Source organism: Wyeomyia smithii, chromosome 2 (assembly GCF_029784165.1).
Source record: "Wyeomyia smithii strain HCP4-BCI-WySm-NY-G18 chromosome 2, ASM2978416v1, whole genome shotgun sequence".
NCBI classification, from domain to species: domain Eukaryota; kingdom Metazoa; phylum Arthropoda; class Insecta; order Diptera; family Culicidae; genus Wyeomyia; species Wyeomyia smithii.
The window spans coordinates 220,755,602-220,776,266 of record NC_073695.1 but is presented as its reverse complement, the minus strand read 5'-3'; positions in this window follow the sequence as shown (position 1 = coordinate 220,776,266).

Here is a 20,665-nt window from a genome sequence, read left to right as displayed (position 1 = left end):
AGCACGTATGGCCGAATCAAAAAATGGTCTATTTTCTTTTAAACAACACACACTCGCGGCCTTTGGCCGACTCTATTGCCCAAGTGTATGCTGTCCTTACTCGCTACCGCTCGTTCGGACTTAACTAAGAGAAAGAAAACCTGTTTGAATAATCCTAGAAAACCAATAGATCAGTTGTTTGTATGCGAGATGCCGCCGCTTCCGACGGCGGGTCGGCGGCCGGCTCGGACCGCGGAAACCACGGCGGCTTTGTGCCGCCTCGGTTCCTTGCCCTCGATTATGCGTCTTCGCCGCATGAATTGTTTTTTGTTAATTATAACCATCAAGCCGTTGAGTCTAGTGTAAGTTATACCTAACATCGAAAGATTACTCTCCGCGATGCCATGAGAGTCTTTAGGACCTGAGCCAAACCAGTTTGCGCGTTTCGGATCTGATAATTAGGCTTGAACTGCACCTCCCATCAAAACTGGTCATTGCTGTGTGACCAGTTATTATGTCTGGTTACCAAATAATATCAAATAATAAATGTAGAGTAGCAGCTTTGATACCGTGACCAGGATTCGCACCAATTTTCTATCACACACTTGGCTATAGTGAGTCAGGTTCTGCTCTCAGTGATTCCGCCTTTCGTGCCCTTCGAAATTCTGCCTTTTGAAATATTCTGCCTTGTGTGTACGGTCATAGAGTTCTGCCTTTCATGATTCTGCCTTTCATGATTCTGCCTTTCATGATTCTGCCTTTCGTGCTTCTGCCTTTCGTGATTCTGCCTTCTGTGGCGAACCCGTGCAAATTACCGTCATGCTCTTGCTGCATAATCCTTAACCGAGCTGACTCTGGAACACATTCTTTCCACTCAAACCTATAATCCATTATGTCGGACCGGGTAGCTACAAATTTGTAAATTTTATTATTTTTGATTCGGAAGTCGATGTATTTTTCCGGGTTTTCCTCTACAGCTTTGTACAGGTTTTTGTACCACCTGTCTTCTTCTTCGTCATCTAGCACTTCGATGGATCTGGAAAGTGCATCAGGAGCAACGTTGTCCTTTCCTTTCCGATGCCTGATATCCATGTCGTACTGCTGCAGGGTGATACTCCACCGGCTCAGCCGTGACGATGATTTCCATTTGGCCTTCATTATGAAGGTCAGCGCTGATGAGTCAGTTATTAAGGTGAACCTCGTTCCCTCAATATAGCCACGAAATTTTTCAATGCATCTGAGTGCTGCGAGTCCCTCTTTCTCTGCTGCGTGGTAGTTCATTTCGGCTCCTTGAAGCTTTTCTGAATGGTACGCGATTACTCGTTCTTCTCCGTCTTGAATTTGAGTCAAGACGCCAGCAAGAGCTGAGTCACTGGCGTCCGTTTGTACACAGAACGGCAAACCAAAATCCGGATTGGCCATCGCTGGAGCTGATATAAGCCTCTCTTTGATGCTTTTAAATGCTTCTTCTTGCTTCGGGGAAGCGACTGTATGTAATCTATACACACAATTTGGAAAGGTTTGGTTGCAATTCGTTGATTACCCATTTCCGGTGTTGTAGCTTTCGTCGAGTGCTTGTTTATTTTGCAGGGCTCACATTGCTTGATATACCTCTTCGGGTCTCCTACGAAAGGCAGAAAATCGAAAGGCAGAATCACGAAAGGCAGAATCACGAAAAGCAGAATTACGAAAGGCAGAATATTTCATAAGGCAGAATAACGAATGGCAGAATCACAAAGAGCACGTATGGCAGAATCAAAAAATGGTCTATTTTCTTTTAAACAACACACACTCGCGGCCTTTGGCCGACTCTATTGTCCAAGTGTATGCTGTCCTTACTCGCTACCGCTCGTTCGGACTTAACTAAGAGAAAGAAAACCTGTTTGAATAATCCTAGAAAACCAATAGATCAGTTGTTTGTATGCGAGATGCCGTCGCTTCCGACGGCGGGTCGGCGGCCGGCTCGGACCGCGGAAACCACGGCGGCTTTGTGCCGCCTCGGTTCCTTGCCCTCGATTATGCGTCTTCGCCGCATGAATTGTTTTTTGTTAATTAAGACAGAGCGTCCATTGTACTCGTTTGGGTTTGTTTTTCAGTAAGTCAGTTAATGGCGCTGTGAGCTCACTAAATTTATCGATGAACCTACGGTAGTAGTTAACCATACCGAGGAATCGCCTTAGTGATCTCACCGAGCTGGGGGCCTCAAATCCCAAAATCGCCTGCACGCGATCTGGATTAGGCCGCAATCCTTCTCGGAATAGAATGTACCCGAGGTACGGTAGCTCGTGACGACAGAAGCTTGATTTTTCTACGTTAATGTACAAATTTGCCTTTTTCAAACGGTTTGCCAGTTCTTTTAATTGTGCTATGTGTTCATCGAACGAGTTACTCGCTACAACGATGTCATCCAGGTAAACAAATATAAATGGTTCTAAGGCACCATAGCCCAGAACTTTGTCCATAAGCTTACTCAGAGTCGCCGGACTGTTTACAAGTCCAAAAGGGAGACGAGTAAACTGAAACAGGCCTTTCCCTGGAGTTGAAAACGCTGTATACTTTCTCGATTCTTGATTGAGCGGAATTTGTAAAAACGCTTGCGACAAATCAATGGTCGATAGATATTTGAAATGTCCTAAGTGGCTCAAAATTCTATTCTGGTGCGGTAACGGATATGCATCTCTTCTTGTTCGCTCGTTCAATTTCCTGGCATCCAAACAGAGCCGTACTTGGTCACTGTCCCTCTTTTTTACAGGTACAATTGGCAGAGCCCAATCAGAGTCCGAAGGCTCTATCACACAATCACTCAACATGTTGTCCACTGCTAAGTGTATTTTCCTCTGGATTTCCGGACTCCACGGATACGGATTTTTCCGCACCGGTTCGGCTTCCTTAAACTCGCTTTTGATTTCTATTTTATGCTCTATCAGACTCGTCTTCCCAAACATTCCCGGTCTCGCTACTAGAAACATATTTTCTACCTCCTCTAGTTGTCGTTTTTGTGCGTTGCTTAGTTCTAAATTCTCTTGATCATTTTCCCTGTCGTCAGCAATCGCTTCGATGTATCTCACAGTGGGTCGTATTCCAAATTTCTGCCAGAAATCGAAGCCTAGAATGCATCTGCGGCTTAGATTCGGAGCAACTAAAACTGGAAGTATCTTCGTTTGGCTGTTGAAAGAAATCGGTATCTCTGTGCAACCTAGCACTTCTAACCTTTGTCCGGCAGCTGTTCTCAGGCTAATATTAGAAGGTTTTAATTTGAGGTTTAGTTTTTTTATCAATTCACTGCTTCCTACTCCGATAACTGTTTTTGCAGCGCCACTATCTAGTAGTCCGATTACCGGGATGCCCATCATATCTACTTTTGCAAAAGGTCTAGGATCTCCATTTAGGTTTATAAATACTGTTGAGATTTCTGCATCCATGGGAAATTTTTTCTCCACCCCGTTTCTGTGAGGTCTTGTTGTGTGCATAAAACTGTCTCGCCTCACTGAGCAGTCTTGTAGATGTTTTTTGACTGACAGTAGGGACAATCGGGTACTGGGAAACCTGGGAAACCACACTGTTCGCAGAAAATGTTCCGTGGCTTAGTACACTCTCTAAAGCCATGCCCTTGTTCGTGGCAGTTGAAGCATACCCCTTTCCGTACAGGTACATATGCTTTGACTATGCGGTACAATGCGCTTGTTCCGCTCGGACCTGCCACGGGACTTTTATTTCTTTGTTGGTTGTTGTGTCCAGGTTCTTTTTTTTTCATATCTCTGTTCGCTCTCTGTTGGCTTTTGCTCGTAGTTTTGTTGCTTCTGTTTCCAACTATCTGTTTGGTAATTTTTGGAAAAATTGGATTTGTATTTTTGCTGTCGATTTTGTTCTTGTCGACCTTGATTACGGAATTGTGAATTTTGCCTTGTGTACGGTTGACGCTGGTTTTCAACCACTTCAACCTGCAGCGTTCTTGTAGGGTATTTAGTCTCTCTGCGTTGGTATAAATGCCAATTAATAGAATCGAAACGTTTTCCGAATTCCTTCATTTTAGGTATGGTTGAAACATTGGCAGCAAGCATCGCTACCCTACAATCGTCGCGAGTGTTACGAAAAAGGACATCAAATTTCCGTTTCTCATCCCAAGGACATGATAAGCTGCGAAAGATCCGGACCATGTCTAAGTAGTAGTCCTGGAATTTTTCTCTGACACCCTGCTTCCGGTTATTCGCACGCTGTTCGTAGAAGTAATCGATATCCACCGGTAAGAACTCGTTCTTTAGCTCTTGTGTTAAATTCTTCCAATTTCGCAATTCATTTTCGCCGTTTACTTCCATGAAACATGATCTTGCTTTGTGTGTGAACAGATGGTGTGCAAATTGAAATAATTCTTCCTCTGAAAATCCTTCTGAGCGTCGGTTGAATTCTACTTCCTTCAAAAACTCGTCCAGTCGTCTCCCGTTATCCATACCGTCGTAGCGCACGGTCCATTTGTGTACGGGTAGGCGATTGTCTCTTCTAGCATAACGATCACTGACGTTTTTACCTTCTGCCGTTCTTGCACTTCCCATCGAACTGTTCCTCTCCTTAATCCAATCTAAAAAATGTAATGGGCTTGTCTTTTGGTTTTGCACGATTCGGTTTTCTTTCCCACCAATCTGTGTGCTATTGACAGGATTCGCTTGATTCTCCGCTGAATGTTCTTTTTCTTGCTTTGCTTCCAATACCTGAATACGCTGTAAAAGCTGGTTTACCACTATTAGTAGGTCTTTGTTTTCCGCAATTAGTTTCGCTTTTCCTCGCTCATCTGGCTTTTCATTACTATGATCACCCACGGCACCTATTTCATCTTCCTCCTCCTCTCTCTCTTCGTCTTGTTGTTCATCCTCATCTGAAATCTCCGATTCAACCTCCCGAACTCTAGCCACGTTTCCTTCTTCCACGTTCTGATTTATATTTATGTCTACTTCTATATTTTCCTCCTCTGGTTAGTCTTTGTCAGTCTCAGCACGAATCTGATTTAAACTTTCGTTTATCAACGCCAGTTCGGCTGCTCTTATTTCGGGCAGATGAGACGTCACCGAATAATAAACACGCAATAATTTCAAACAATTTCCTGCTTTCATTGCTAAACTATTCAAATTTTCTTCACCAATGATATGGCGTTTCAATCTTTCCATTCTAAAAAAACACATGAATTATCCTAGTCTTCCACTTCTGTTCCGGTACTCTTTTACCACGTCTACTTTCAAAAAAGTTTTCTATATCATCTACGATTTCACAGCAAGTTTCAAATTCACGATCTACAGATTCTGCAACAAAATTGTATACTACATTTGAATTGCCTTTTTCCTGTTTCAAACTGTTACGCAGTACTCTTTCTAGTTGACTACGCGACGAGACTACATTAAGTCCGCGAATACGCAACTCGTATTCCAACTCATCCACCATTAGATGAGAAGGATCCATCGACTGATACTGCGCTAACAACAAAGGCATCTCCATTGCGATGATTTAGGTTTAATCTCGGAAGGTAAAATTTATCAAAATAAAAACACGACAAAATTATAAATATGGCACACTTATCTAAACTGTAAGAAAGTAATAGTTATTTTATGTCAGAAGTGGTTATTCTATTTCAATAAATTTTGTGTATTGTTTTGTGTATTATTTCCCGCATCCGAAACCGATAAATTTTTTTCAAAATAATATTCACTGTAGTTAGAAATTCTGGTAAGTTGAATATTCTTTGGTTTGCAGGTGTAAATTTGTTTTATTAGCGTTGGAATGCAATTTCTCTTGCTCCGCAAACAATCATGGACCCCGAAAGTGTAATATTTTTCTTAAAAGCTTTTTTTTACCAGCGATAGATTTTTTTTTTGGTGAGTATGGTCAGATGTCCTCAAGAATTTTGGAAGTTTTCCCAGAGACTTCTGCAGACACGTAGCAAGCCTTCAAGTGTGTTAACTTTCGAGACAATAATCGCGACTCTAAATTTACATTGGGCGTCAAAGTGTAACTAACGGGATATATTGCTATTCAGCAATTATGAGAACCCCCAAACAAGCCTCAGGGTCGGCACAGGTTCGCGACTTATTGCCAAGAAAACACTTGTGACTTCTCTTTCACCAAAACTTCCCCCTTTATTTTTAATATCTCCACTTTTGGATTTCTTAATCACCCTACTCCTACCTCGAAACTCGGTGGCGCGCCTTCTTTGAAGCCGGGACTGCGATCAGCGGTCTGGTGGGTCGCCTGTTGGTAACGGTTGGGCGAGGTTGCCGGCTGCAACCGTAGCAGTAAATTTTGGTGGTGGGTAACAGCGGCTGGTGATGGCGGCAATGCAATGGCGTCGTGGCGGCGTGGTGGTGATGCACGATGGGCGTCGATTCCAGGATAAAAATACGGGGTCCTGTCGTTTAAGGACGTTTTAGCGTCGAGTAGCTATTGGTCGTAATCGTGAGCGCGATCGAAGGTTTATTCCTACCTGTCGTTTGCTTTGCGTATCGCCTGTTTCTCCTTCTCCAAGCTTCTATTGAATAAACTTCCTTCTTCTCTTTTCCTTGAACTTCACTTCTCCACTTTTCTATAAAGTAACTTCCTATCTTTTAGGCGGTCGGAATTGAAATGACCAACCTTCTAGTTGTCCTCGCTCTCACGACCAATAGCCTCAGTTTTTCGCGCCAAGAATATTACTCTCTCAAGTTTTTTTTTTCGCCTTATTATCACCACCCATCTGCAGATTAGTTCCATTTTCCGCCCCCTGGTGGTGGGTGGGATGAAGCTGTTTCGTTGCGGCTGCATGCTTCATCAGAGATAGGGTGGGAGGGGTACGTCTGGTAATCAGATCCCACCTGAGTTTTCTTGACATTCTACTGGAATTTATTCTACTCGCACGATGCTCTCACCATTCTTAAATAGAAATTATACCAACAGTCACAACAGTTAGAGAGTTACTCTAACTTATAACATCAAAACTGCGCGAAAATATTGAAAACTTCAAAATTCCCAGAGCAACAAACTTCAAACTCGTTTTTCTCGAAATGATCAAAATGTCACTTGGTCCGGTCTGACTTAACACCGACCATTTCTGCATCAAATATAGCGTGTGACACCTCTATCTTCAGGATTTTTCATCACGAATCTTTCAAAAGACATATTTCTGAACATAGGCTGTATTGGCCACTTCCAGGATCACCTGGATGCCCCGAAGAAACCCGTGGGAGAAATTTACATTTCTGCATCAAAATATAGCGTGCGACACCTCTATCTTCAGGATTTCTCATCAGGAATCATCCAAAAGACAAATTTTTGAATACAGACTTCGTTGGCCACAAACGGAACGATCCTGATGCCCCGGTTGAACCCGTAGTAGGAGAATTTACATTTCTGCATCAAATATAGCCTCTATCTCCATGATATTTATCAGGCACCTTCCGAAAGACATATTACTGAATATAGGTTGCATTGGTCATTGCCGGAGCGATCCGGATACCTTGTAGGAACTGGGAGTTCGGGCAATTGCATTTTTAAATAAAATGAATTTGATGCAGAAATTTAAATTCTCCCACTACGGGTTCATCCGGGGCATCCAGGTTGTTCCGAAAGTGGCCAATGCAACCTATATTCAGAAAAATGTCCCATGGAAGATGGCCGATAAAAAACCCTGAAGATAGAGGTGTCACACGCTTTATTTGATGTAAGAATGTAAATGTCCCCTTTCCGGGTTCCTTCGGGGCATTTAGATTGTTTCGGTAGTGGCCAACGCAGTCTTTATTCAGAAATACGTCTTTTGGATTATTCCTGATGAAAAATCCTGAAGATAGAGGTGTCGCATACTATATTTTGATGCAGACATGTAAATTCCCTCACAACGAGATCCTTCGGGGCATCCAGGTCGTTCCGGAAGTGGCCAATAAAGCCTATATTCAAAATTATGTCTTTTGAAAGATTCCTGATGAAAAATCCTGAAGATAGAGGTGTCACACGCTATATTTGGTGTGAAAACGTAAATGTCCCCTACTCAAGGTTCCTCTGAGTACTTCCGGATGAAAAATAGCCATTTCTCGATGAGTTCTTGGCCGATTCCGGATCTTGATAAACCATTCGCTTCAGAAATGATTTTTTCATCTATGCCAATGATGCAAATAAGCATTTTTATCAGGTAACCCATTACCAAATCCATCCAAAAATTAGCAGGTTTGACATGCCTACCGGAACTCAGGAATATTTCCTACATTCGGTGACCTAGGCCAGATCTGAGGTCAAAAAATGAAACTTCAAAAGTTTTCCAGTTCAATGGTGTTCGAATTAATGAAATCGAATAACATTTTTGCAAAGCTACAGCATTTCAAATTTCATCAAAATTTTGCCTATCCTACGAATTTTGACTATCCCCTGTAGGTTAAAGGCTCTCTAATAAAAATCAAATCAAATCAAATCAAATCAATAAGCTTCCGATCGTAAGACGCGTCCTCTGGACCACCCAAACAACAGTTATGCGTTCTCGGAAACGTTTCGAGTTCTATCCTGCGCAACTGTTTCAAAACCATTTTACCATCGAAAAATATAATTTTCCAATTAATTTGCTGACTAAAGGTTGCAGATACGCCTACTATGGCTGATGCTTTAAAATAAACAGTGATTCTAGATTTCAAATGAATCAAATCATAGCGTATTTCCTCACGAAACGAATCACTTTAGTGGCAAGAATCCAAGAAAAAAAAAGAAGACAATAATTAAAGTGAAATTTTGAGAAGCAATTTCGAAGTAAAAATAAAACAATTATAAGAATATTCATTATACATCATATAAAAATGTCTCACATTTACCTAATATTTAAAGTTTTTATTATCAAGCACAAAAAACAAATACAATACCAGTGTTCTGGAATTTATTTTCCGAACAACAAAAAACTGAAAAATCGGATTTCTTCAAGTGTTATTCACTTTCCTGGATTCTAAAGCTCGCAAAAAAAATCTAAAATTCTGAGAGTCATCAATTCATTTTGTTAGAGAATGAAATAAATGCCTACTCCTTAGCATAGTGAACCGTTACTTTCGCTTATTTAGTACATTACGTAAGGCCCAAAGTAAACTTTCAAAAGAACTAAACAGAATCTGAACTGACTGAGTACCCGATCTTGCTCGGGATTCAATATAATCTCTTGTTGTTATGGTGACTCAGAAGCTTCTGAGAACTGAATTGTATGACTGATGCTCTCTTATTCGCGTTAAAGACAGCTCTACCAGCATTCCCCCAGTAAGGGGGTGATATTTCATTCGGAAATTTTTATTGTCGAAATGATTCGCTTTGAACTATAAACACGTATTTCAATACATTTTAATTTGATACATTATTTTTGTAAAAGAATTTTACCTTCAGAAAATAATTACTAAGAAAACTATTTTTTCACTTTTCTGTTGTTTTCTGATCCCCTTTTTACTTTTTTACCTTTTTTCTTTTTTCCTTTCTATTTTTCCCTTATATATATATATATATATATATATATATATATATATATATATATATATATATATATATATATATATATATATATATATATATATATATATATATATATATATATATATATATATATATATATATATATATATATATATATATATATATATATATATATATATATCTTTCTCTCTTTCTCTCTTTCTCTCTATGTTTTCTCTCACTTTTGTTTTCTCTCTTTTACTTGGTCGCTCATTCTTAACCCAATAACTTCAACACATCTCCTATAGTATGATTGACTATTATAATATTTTCATCAGCTTTTAACAACTTTCTAAACACCAGAAGACGCCATCTTAAATATAAAAATGATATCGGACATTGATTTTCTGTTCCTGGGTATAGTCCTGGTTCTAGAGATATCAATGTTAGGAGTATTGGTACCAGTGGCGTAGCTATGGCTTGGTGGGCCTGGTGCGGTAACAAAAATGTGGGCCCCCAATGAAAATGACTGGGCAGTTTTTTCTTCCATAAAAGGAACTGAGACAAACAAGAAACTTAGATTTTTCTACTTATTTATTCCGTTGTCCGCAAAATCAATAATTAGGTATTTAGATACTCTCTTTCCGAGCCGTTTGGTTGGCAAAATCAGAAATTACAGATTCACAGTGCGTCTTGAACTGTCCTACAGATCAGACGTTTTTTCGGTTGCTTGTGGACTGGTCTTTGACTGCCTATAGCTTCAAAGTTTGTGTTTTGTCAGTGTGTCTTTTAAAGACTACCTGAAAGTTATTTCCCATCAGTCTTTCTCAAGACTACCTACTTTTGAATTTAACATTTGTTTTAACTTTTTTCGTATCACCTGAAATGGCTGGACGGAAAAAGAAACCTCGCATCGCTGCGGGGAGGAAAAGAGAGGCATCTCTTTCTGACACATCGAGTGTCTGTAGTGACAATCCTTTTGATATTTTGCCTGAGCAAGAAGCTGGTGAAATGGACGTTACCAATAATGAAACTATACAAAATATAAAATCTTTAAAAAAGGAGAAAGTTCCACCTATTGTGGTAACTATTTCTTCTGAATTTAATATATTCAAAAAGGAACTTTCAACGTTTGTTTCTGACGTTAAAGTTACCTATCAAATTGGCCGTAGAGGCGAATGCCGCTTATTAGCCGACTCAGTAGAGGGTCGTGATCGTCTTGTTCAGTATTTAACTGACAAGATGTACAAATTTTTTACATATGACACCAAGAACGCCAAGCCGTTCAAGGTTGTCTTGAAAGGTCTCACCAACGATCAAACCGTTGATGAGATCAAACTTACTTTAACAGAATTACTTGGCATAGCCCCTACCCAAGTAATTCTAATGAAACAAAAATCACGAGGCGAAAACAGTCAGAGAACTGGAATTTCCCTTGTTAATTATTTAATTCATTTTAACCGCAATGAGGTTAACAACTTAAAATTTTTTGAAAAAGCACATGCTTTGTATAATGTGCGTGTAAAGTGGGAAACTTATTGGAAGTATGGCGGAGGTGAAAGGCATATCACCCAATGCCGTGTACTTGGTCACTGTCCCTCTTTTTTACAGGTACAATTGGCAGAGCCCAATCAGAGTCCGAAGGCTCTATCACACAATCACTCAACATGTTGTCCACTGCTAAGTGTATTTTCCTCTGGATTTCCGGACTCCACGGATACGGATTTTTCCGCACCGGTTCGGCTTCCTTAAACTCGCTTTTGATTTCTATTTTATGCTCTATCAGACTCGTCTTCCCAAACATTCCCGGTCTCGCTACTAGAAACATATTTTCTACCTCCTCTAGTTGTCGTTTTTGTGCGTTGCTTAGTTCTAAATTCTCTTGATCATTTTCCCTGTCGTCAGCAATCGCTTCGATGTATCTCACAGTGGGTCGTATTCCAAATTTCTGCCAGAAATCGAAGCCTAGAATGCATCTGCGGCTTAGATTCGGAGCAACTAAAACTGGAAGTATCTTCGTTTGGCTGTTGAAAGAAATCGGTATCTCTGTGCAACCTAGCACTTCTAACCTTTGTCCGGCAGCTGTTCTCAGGCTAATATTAGAAGGTTTTAATTTGAGGTTTAGTTTTTTTATCAATTCACTGCTTCCTACTCCGATAACTGTTTTTGCAGCGCCACTATCTAGTAGTCCGATTACCGGGATGCCCATCATATCTACTTTTGCAAAAGGTCTAGGATCTCCATTTAGGTTTATAAATACTGTTGAGATTTCTGCATCCATGGGAAATTTTTTCTCCACCCCGTTTCTGTGAGGTCTTGTTGTGTGCATAAAACTGTCTCGCCTCACTGAGCAGTCTTGTAGATGTTTTTTGACTGACAGTAGGGACAATCGGGTACTGGGAAACCTGGGAAACCACACTGTTCGCAGAAAATGTTCCGTGGCTTAGTACACTCTCTAAAGCCATGCCCTTGTTCGTGGCAGTTGAAGCATACCCCTTTCCGTACAGGTACATATGCTTTGACTATGCGGTACAATGCGCTTGTTCCGCTCGGACCTGCCACGGGACTTTTATTTCTTTGTTGGTTGTTGTGTCCAGGTTCTTTTTTTTTCATATCTCTGTTCGCTCTCTGTTGGCTTTTGCTCGTAGTTTTGTTGCTTCTGTTTCCAACTATCTGTTTGGTAATTTTTGGAAAAATTGGATTTGTATTTTTGCTGTCGATTTTGTTCTTGTCGACCTTGATTACGGAATTGTGAATTTTGCCTTGTGTACGGTTGACGCTGGTTTTCAACCACTTCAACCTGCAGCGTTCTTGTAGGGTATTTAGTCTCTCTGCGTTGGTATAAATGCCAATTAATAGAATCGAAACGTTTTCCGAATTCCTTCATTTTAGGTATGGTTGAAACATTGGCAGCAAGCATCGCTACCCTACAATCGTCGCGAGTGTTACGAAAAAGGACATCAAATTTCCGTTTCTCATCCCAAGGACATGATAAGCTGCGAAAGATCCGGACCATGTCTAAGTAGTAGTCCTGGAATTTTTCTCTGACACCCTGCTTCCGGTTATTCGCACGCTGTTCGTAGAAGTAATCGATATCCACCGGTAAGAACTCGTTCTTTAGCTCTTGTGTTAAATTCTTCCAATTTCGCAATTCATTTTCGCCGTTTACTTCCATGAAACATGATCTTGCTTTGTGTGTGAACAGATGGTGTGCAAATTGAAATAATTCTTCCTCTGAAAATCCTTCTGAGCGTCGGTTGAATTCTACTTCCTTCAAAAACTCGTCCAGTCGTCTCCCGTTATCCATACCGTCGTAGCGCACGGTCCATTTGTGTACGGGTAGGCGATTGTCTCTTCTAGCATAACGATCACTGACGTTTTTACCTTCTGCCGTTCTTGCACTTCCCATCGAACTGTTCCTCTCCTTAATCCAATCTAAAAAATGTAATGGGCTTGTCTTTTGGTTTTGCACGATTCGGTTTTCTTTCCCACCAATCTGTGTGCTATTGACAGGATTCGCTTGATTCTCCGCTGAATGTTCTTTTTCTTGCTTTGCTTCCAATACCTGAATACGCTGTAAAAGCTGGTTTACCACTATTAGTAGGTCTTTGTTTTCCGCAATTAGTTTCGCTTTTCCTCGCTCATCTGGCTTTTCATTACTATGACCACCCACGGCACCTATTTCATCTTCCTCCTCCTCTCTCTCTTCGTCTTGTTGTTCATCCTCATCTGAAATCTCCGATTCAACCTCCCGAACTCTAGCCACGTTTCCTTCTTCCACGTTCTGATTTATATTTATGTCTACTTCTATATTTTCCTCCTCTGGTTAGTCTTTGTCAGTCTCAGCACGAATCTGATTTAAACTTTCGTTTATCAACGCCAGTTCGGCTGCTCTTATTTCGGGCAACTTTCTAAACACCAGAAGACGCCATCTTAAATATAAAAATGATATCGGACATTGATTTTCTGTTCCTGGGTATAGTCCTGGTTCTAGAGATATCAATGTTAGGAGTATTGGTACCAGTGGCGTAGCTATGGCTTGGTGGGCCTGGTGCGGTAACAAAAATGTGGGCCCCCAATGAAAATGACTGGGCAGTTTTTTCTTCCATAAAAGGAACTGAGACAAACAAGAAACTTAGATTTTTCTACTTATTTATTCCGTTGTCCGCAAAATCAATAATTAGGTATTTAGATACTCTCTTTCCGAGCCGTTTGGTTGGCAAAATCAGAAATTACAGATTCACAGTGCGTCTTGAACTGTCCTACAGATCAGACGTTTTTTCGGTTGCTTGTGGACTGGTCTTTGACTGCCTATAGCTTCAAAGTTTGTGTTTTGTCAGTGTGTCTTTTAAAGACTACCTGAAAGTTATTTCCCATCAGTCTTTCTCAAGACTACCTACTTTTGAATTTAACATTTGTTTTAACTTTTTTCGTATCACCTGAAATGGCTGGACGGAAAAAGAAACCTCGCATCGCTGCGGGGAGGAAAAGAGAGGCATCTCTTTCTGACACATCGAGTGTCTGTAGTGACAATCCTTTTGATATTTTGCCTGAGCAAGAAGCTGGTGAAATGGACGTTACCAATAATGAAACTATACAAAATATAAAATCTTTAAAAAAGGAGAAAGTTCCACCTATTGTGGTAACTATTTCTTCTGAATTTAATATATTCAAAAAGGAACTTTCAACGTTTGTTTCTGACGTTAAAGTTACCTATCAAATTGGCCGTAGAGGCGAATGCCGCTTATTAGCCGACTCAGTAGAGGGTCGTGATCGTCTTGTTCAGTATTTAACTGACAAGATGTACAAATTTTTTACATATGACACCAAGAACGCCAAGCCGTTCAAGGTTGTCTTGAAAGGTCTCACCAACGATCAAACCGTTGATGAGATCAAACTTACTTTAACAGAATTACTTGGCATAGCCCCTACCCAAGTAATTCTAATGAAACAAAAATCACGAGGCGAAAACAGTCAGAGAACTGGAATTTCCCTTGTTAATTATTTAATTCATTTTAACCGCAATGAGGTTAACAACTTAAAATTTTTTGAAAAAGCACATGCTTTGTATAATGTGCGTGTAAAGTGGGAAACTTATTGGAAGTATGGCGGAGGTGAAAGGCATATCACCCAATGCCGTGCTTGCCAACGTTATGGCCATGGTTCCAAGTTCTGTAACATGGACCAAAAATGTCTTAATTGTGGAGACTCTTCTCACAAGAAGGACACATGTCCTGTGAAGGAGAGTAAAAATTTTCGCTGTGCGAATTGTAACGGCAACCATATGTCGAATTTTTATCAGTGCCCAGTCCGTTTGGCAATTGTTAAGGCAAGGCAAGGTAAACAAAATTCAATTTCTCAATTAAAACCAACTTCAAAACAAAATTCTCCAAGCGTACCAGTGACGCATAGTTTACCTACTCCTTTGCATACCCGTTTAACTTATGCACAGGTTACAGGTAGTTCGAACATTATACCGCCTAGTGTTGGTAGTTCGAAAATGACCGTTAATATGGGTAAGCAAAACACGCTAGAAAATAATTGTACACCTATTACTCCAGCTAATATTGCTGCCGAAAATATTTTTTCTAATGTCAACTGCCTGGGGCCTATTACGGCAGGTAAACTTTCTTTTTTGCAACAGGCAATGTTCGATCTTATGAACGCCATGTTGCAGGCAAAATCAATGTTTGAAGCCATTCAAATAGGCACAAATTTTACTATTAAAATTGTTTCTGATTTAAAATTTAGCAACGATTTTAAATAAAACAATTAAAATATTAAATTGGAATGCTCGCTCATTGAAGGCCAATGAGAATGAGCTTTTTAATTTTTTAACAGTAAATAATGTGCATATTGCAATTATTACTGAAACATTTTTGAAACCTAACATAAAATTAAAATATGATCCCAATTACGTGGGTCATAGATATGATAGGATTCAGGGTTCCGGCGGTGGAGTTGCAATTGTTATTCATCGCCGAATCAAACATCGTGCTCTTCCCCATCTTGAGACGAAAGTTATTGAAACTTTGGGAATTGAAGTTCAAACTGAACTTGGGATTTTATTTATTGCCGCAGCATATTTACCATTTCAATGCACACGCGAGCTCAAAAATTATTTTAAAGGTGATTTACAAAAACTCACCAGAAATCGTTCGAAATTTTTCATAATCGGCGATTTTAACGCTAAACATCGTTCATGGAATAATTCTCAAAGTAATTCCAATGGCAAAATTTTATTCAATGATTGTTCTTCAGGATACTATTCTATTTTGTCTCCGAATAGTCCTACATGCTTTTCTTCTGTAAGAAACCCTTCAACAATTGATTTGGTGCTGACAGATCAAAGTCATGTATGTAGTGATTTGATCACACATGCTGACTTTGATTCTGACCATCTTCCAATAACTTTTTCTTTATCACATGAATCAGTTTTAAACCCTATGAGCTCTGTTTTTAATTATAACAAAGCTAATTGGGAAAGATACAAAAATTATATTGAGAGAAATTTCAATAATGAGCTTGATTTGCAAAACGAAGTGAATATTGATTCCGCTTTGGAAGCATTAAAATGTGCAATTGTTGATGCCAGGAATTATTCTGTTCCAAAGGCTCAAGTGAAATTTGATTCACCAATAATTGACGAAAATCTTCAACTTCTAATTCGTTTGAAAAATGTCCGCAGACGTCAATATCAACGTTCTCGTGACCCTGTTTTTAAAACTATTTATAAAGATTTACAGAAAGAGATTAAACATAGATTTACTCTTCTGAGAAATCAAAATTTTGAGACTAAAGTTGAAAAATTGAAACCATATTCAAAACCATTTTGGAAGCTGTCGAAGGTTCTTAAGAAACCTTCAAAGCCTATTCCAGTTTTAAAAGATGGTGAACGTTTTCTTGTATCCAATGAACAAAAGGCTCAAAGACTTGCTCAGCAGTTTGAGAGTGTTCATAACTCAAATTTGAATTTTGTGAGTCCAATTGAAAATGAAGTCACACGTCAATTTGATTTAATTTCTTCCCAGAATTTTTTACCTGCAGAAATAATTGAAACTAACTGTTTGCTTTCTTCAATAAGTAAACTGTTTGAGAGAGTTATTCTTAACAGAATGATGTCACACATCAACGAAAATTCAATTTTTGCAAATGAACAGTTTGGATTTCGCCATGGGCATTCCACAACTCATCAATTGCTCAGAGTTACTAATATGATACGAGCTAACAAATCTGAAGGTTATTCCACTTGAGCTGCTCTTTTAGACATAGAAAAAGCATTCGACAGTGTTTGGCATAAAGGTTTGATTGCGAAATTGCAAACTTTTAATTTTCCAATTTTCCTAATCAAAATTTTAAAAAATTATCTTACTGATCGAACTCTGCAGGTTGTCTATCAGAATTCAAAATCTGATAGATTTCCTGTCAGAGCAGGTGTGCCTCAAGGTTCAGTCTTGGGTCCAGTCCTGTACAACATATTCACTTCAGATCTTCCTGATTTGCCTCCAGGATGCACAAAGTCATTGATCTGCGATGACACAAGCATTTCCGTAAAAGGAAAAAGTCTTCGTGTCATATGCAGTCGATTGCAGAAAAGTTTAGATATTTTTTCTTCCTACTTGCAAAAGTGGAAAATCTCTCCAATGCTTCTAAAACTCAAATGATAATTTTTCCGCATAAGCCTAGGGCTTCTTTCCTCAAGCCAAACAATAATCACGTTGTCAAGATGAATGGGGTTATTTTAAGTTGGTCCGACAAGGTTAAGTACTTGGGACTAATTTATGATAAAAAACTTATTTTCAAAGAGCACATTGAGAGTATACAAGCCAAGTGCATCAAATATACGAGATGTTTATATCCTCTCACTAACAGGAATTCTAAACTTTGTTTAAAGAACAAACTTTTGATTTACAAACAAATTTTTAGACCAGCAATGCTTTATGCTGTACCGATCTGGTCAAGTTGCTGTTCAACAAGGAAGAAAACGCTCCAAAGGATTCAGAATAAAATTCTGAAAATGATTTTGAAGCGTCCTCCTTGGTTTGGTACACTCGAATTACATAGACTTACTGGTGTTGAACCATTAGAAGCTATGTCAAATAAAATTATTAACAATTTTCGACAAAAATCGTTGCAATCCTCGATTGCTACGATAAGCTCTCTTTATAGCCAATAAGTTAGCAATTAAGTTAGTTGTAAGTTTACTTCCCCTTTTCTGACAAGTAGGTTTAAATCCCTACGAATGATAAGTCCTAATTGCGAAAGCAATCAAATCCTAACAATTAAAATTACAAATTTCTAACAGTGTTGAGAAGTCACCATTTGTGATTGGACACACATACTCATTATTTACTAATATTTATCATAAATACTTAAGCTACTAACAAATCCCCCCTTAAAAAAAAAAAAATAGATGAGCTTGAGCACAGGGGGAGGGTGAAGGGATGGCACTAAAGAAATTACAGATTCAAAATCAATGGAATCAGTGATTTCACGTTCGATTGATAAAATGGCAAGGATTGTTAATCTCAAATTACTCATCGTTGACCTCAAATAGTTCTTGATCAACTTTAACTTAGAGAAACTTGATCAACTTAAACTTAGAGCCAACTGTTTTCGAGTGCATATAGTCTCGCGTGAACGCAGATTATTTCCCTCGCTCTGTTTCATGTTTTCGTTAGCCACACAGCAACACAGATAGACAGCGTTTTCCAGACTTGGTAAAAGCACCGCTCCGAGCCGCTCGGTGACATCGCCAAATTATAGACACCAAGCACCACGAGCGTATTAACGTCTTATGTGACATTCGTAGCAAGCACCAGCTCGGCGCGAGAGCTAAAAAACTACGAATGCAGTGCGATAATATTGTGTTCGTCACCTATAGGCACGTTGAGCGTTTTTTTTTTCTTTTTCGTTTTGTTTTGATCCGTGAAGAGATATTTGCTGTGAGATGCTTTTCTTATAGCGAATTTCTTTATTCCACCAGCTCACCTTGTTTTGACCTGGAGTCGCACTAACTGCCGTCAAAACCCTTCTTTATTCGCTCGATATTGACCCAGTTTTGACCTGGAAGCGCCTGCAAAACAGACAGGTTCGCACTGTGATTTTTGTCAGTTTTGCGAGTGGGTTCACCAATACTATTACATCGTATCTGTCAAAACGGTCAAAACACGCGGGTGATGCTGAAAACAAAAGAAAAATGTGATGTCGTCTGTGCAGTGAAATCATGGAACGCAGAGAAAAAATTACTGCTGTAGCAAAGGTATTGGCGGGATGCAGCAGAGATGGCGGGATGGAAAAAAAGTATTTTGACAGCATAAGGCAGTCCACGGGTGGCTTATCAATGCTTGTACGTTTATTATTGTTGCTGTTTTTCAAGCTGCAAAACCAAAACACGATCAAAACAGAAATCTTTTAATGTCGGCAATAATATCAAAAATTATTTGTTATTGTTGTATTTAGGATTGGCATCCGCAATTCAAAAGCTACCGATCGGATAACATTTGTTTTTCACGCTTCTGGATCCGAGTTGCATCCAAGTTGCGACCGATCGAATATACTTAAAGCTGTCATAAGTTGAAAACAGACTGGAATCAGCTGATCGCAACTGTCTTGTGGATTGCCTTATTTATGTTTACATTGCACATGGTCTCACGCACACCAACGCAAGGCTTTAGATCGTAGATCGAGATCGTTTTTTCATTCCACCCGAAAGTTGGCACTAACCCCGTGGAATAAAGAAATTCGCTATTAATTTGTTGCGCACCAAGCTGAAGACCAAAGCACCTAACCTAAGTGCGTGTGGGTTATGGAGCTAGAGCTACAATCAAGCTCTGCCTGAGATGCTGTGCGTACTTAGAGAAGCAGAGTACAAGAAGACGGAGATGCCACGAAGCAAAAAAGTAAGCAAAATGATTCGGGGCTACACCGTGCACTCTATGTAACTTTAGAAAAACACCAACGAAAAGATATCCGCTCTGTGGTGCTGGTGGTATTCTTCATTCTTAGCGTTCCGAATCATCGACCGAAGCATCCAGCTCAAGTGCGTGATACCTAGCAAGCAAGAGCTCAATTTTTGTTCCGCTTCTAGTGAGGTGCGTGCTTTACCAAGTCTGGTTTTCAGGATTGCAAAAAATCGCTCCTTCATTGCGTGTTTCCACGTTGCATCGAATGTTTTCCGCGATCGCAAAACATTCAACTTCGGCGTCAGTCGAATCACGAATCACTACGTATACTTTGTTCGTGTGGATCACGAGAGCAGAGTGGCGAGTACAAATGCATGAGGTTAAGTTCAGGTAGGCAGTTAGACCGGTTCGGTGTTCGTAAGATTTTGGGGCCCCTTGAGTGGTGGGCCTGGTGCGAACCGCACCAACCGCACCCCCCTAGCTACGCTACTGATTGGTACATTTTCCAGTTTAACAAAAACCGGAAGTCGCAAATTAAAATTCAAAATGGCGTGATATATAATATGAATATAATGAGAATTTTATTTTTATCATCAATTTAATCCTGCTTTCAATGAGTCGGAAGCCATCGTCTCGAATTTAAATATGGCGTAGAACATCTATTTGTGGTCTTTGGATGTCATCTTGATTCCAAAAATACCCATTTTGCAAAGTATATAACCTAATTTCACAAATTTCCTGAAACTGAAAGTCGTCATCTTGAATTACAAAATGTCATTTGATAGTCCGGCGTCTAAGCGTCATGCTGGATCCCAGAAACCAGAAGCCGCCATCTTAGATTCAAGAATTGGCATCGAACAGCATGTTCCGATATTCGAAAATCAACTTTCCAGACATAACCGTGGTCCCGAAAGTCACCGAATTTATAAAAAAGTTCACAAAATGCCCAAAAAATCTTAGGAAGGAATCGCCTTCCTTCTTTAGTGATTACCCCTTCCTCTTCCTAATCTATAACCACCTCATTCGTAAAAAGATCTCTTATGCCAAGTATGGTGGAAATCGGTTCAGATATACAAAAATCATGTCGACACATACATGCAAACAAAATTTGTTTATTAAATAAATAGATGTATCAATATCAGCGAGGGGAACCTGATTACCGATAAACCGGAGATGACCAGACGTTGGAAACAACAGAGTAGACAGAGGAGCAGGATTGACACTGAGAATGATAGACAAGCTGTGGATCCACACAATGGACGAGATGATGAAAGCAGTTAAAGAGCTGAAGAACTGCTAGGCAGCTGGAAAGGACGGCATTCCCGTCAAATTATCCAAAGTCGGGAGCGAACAAC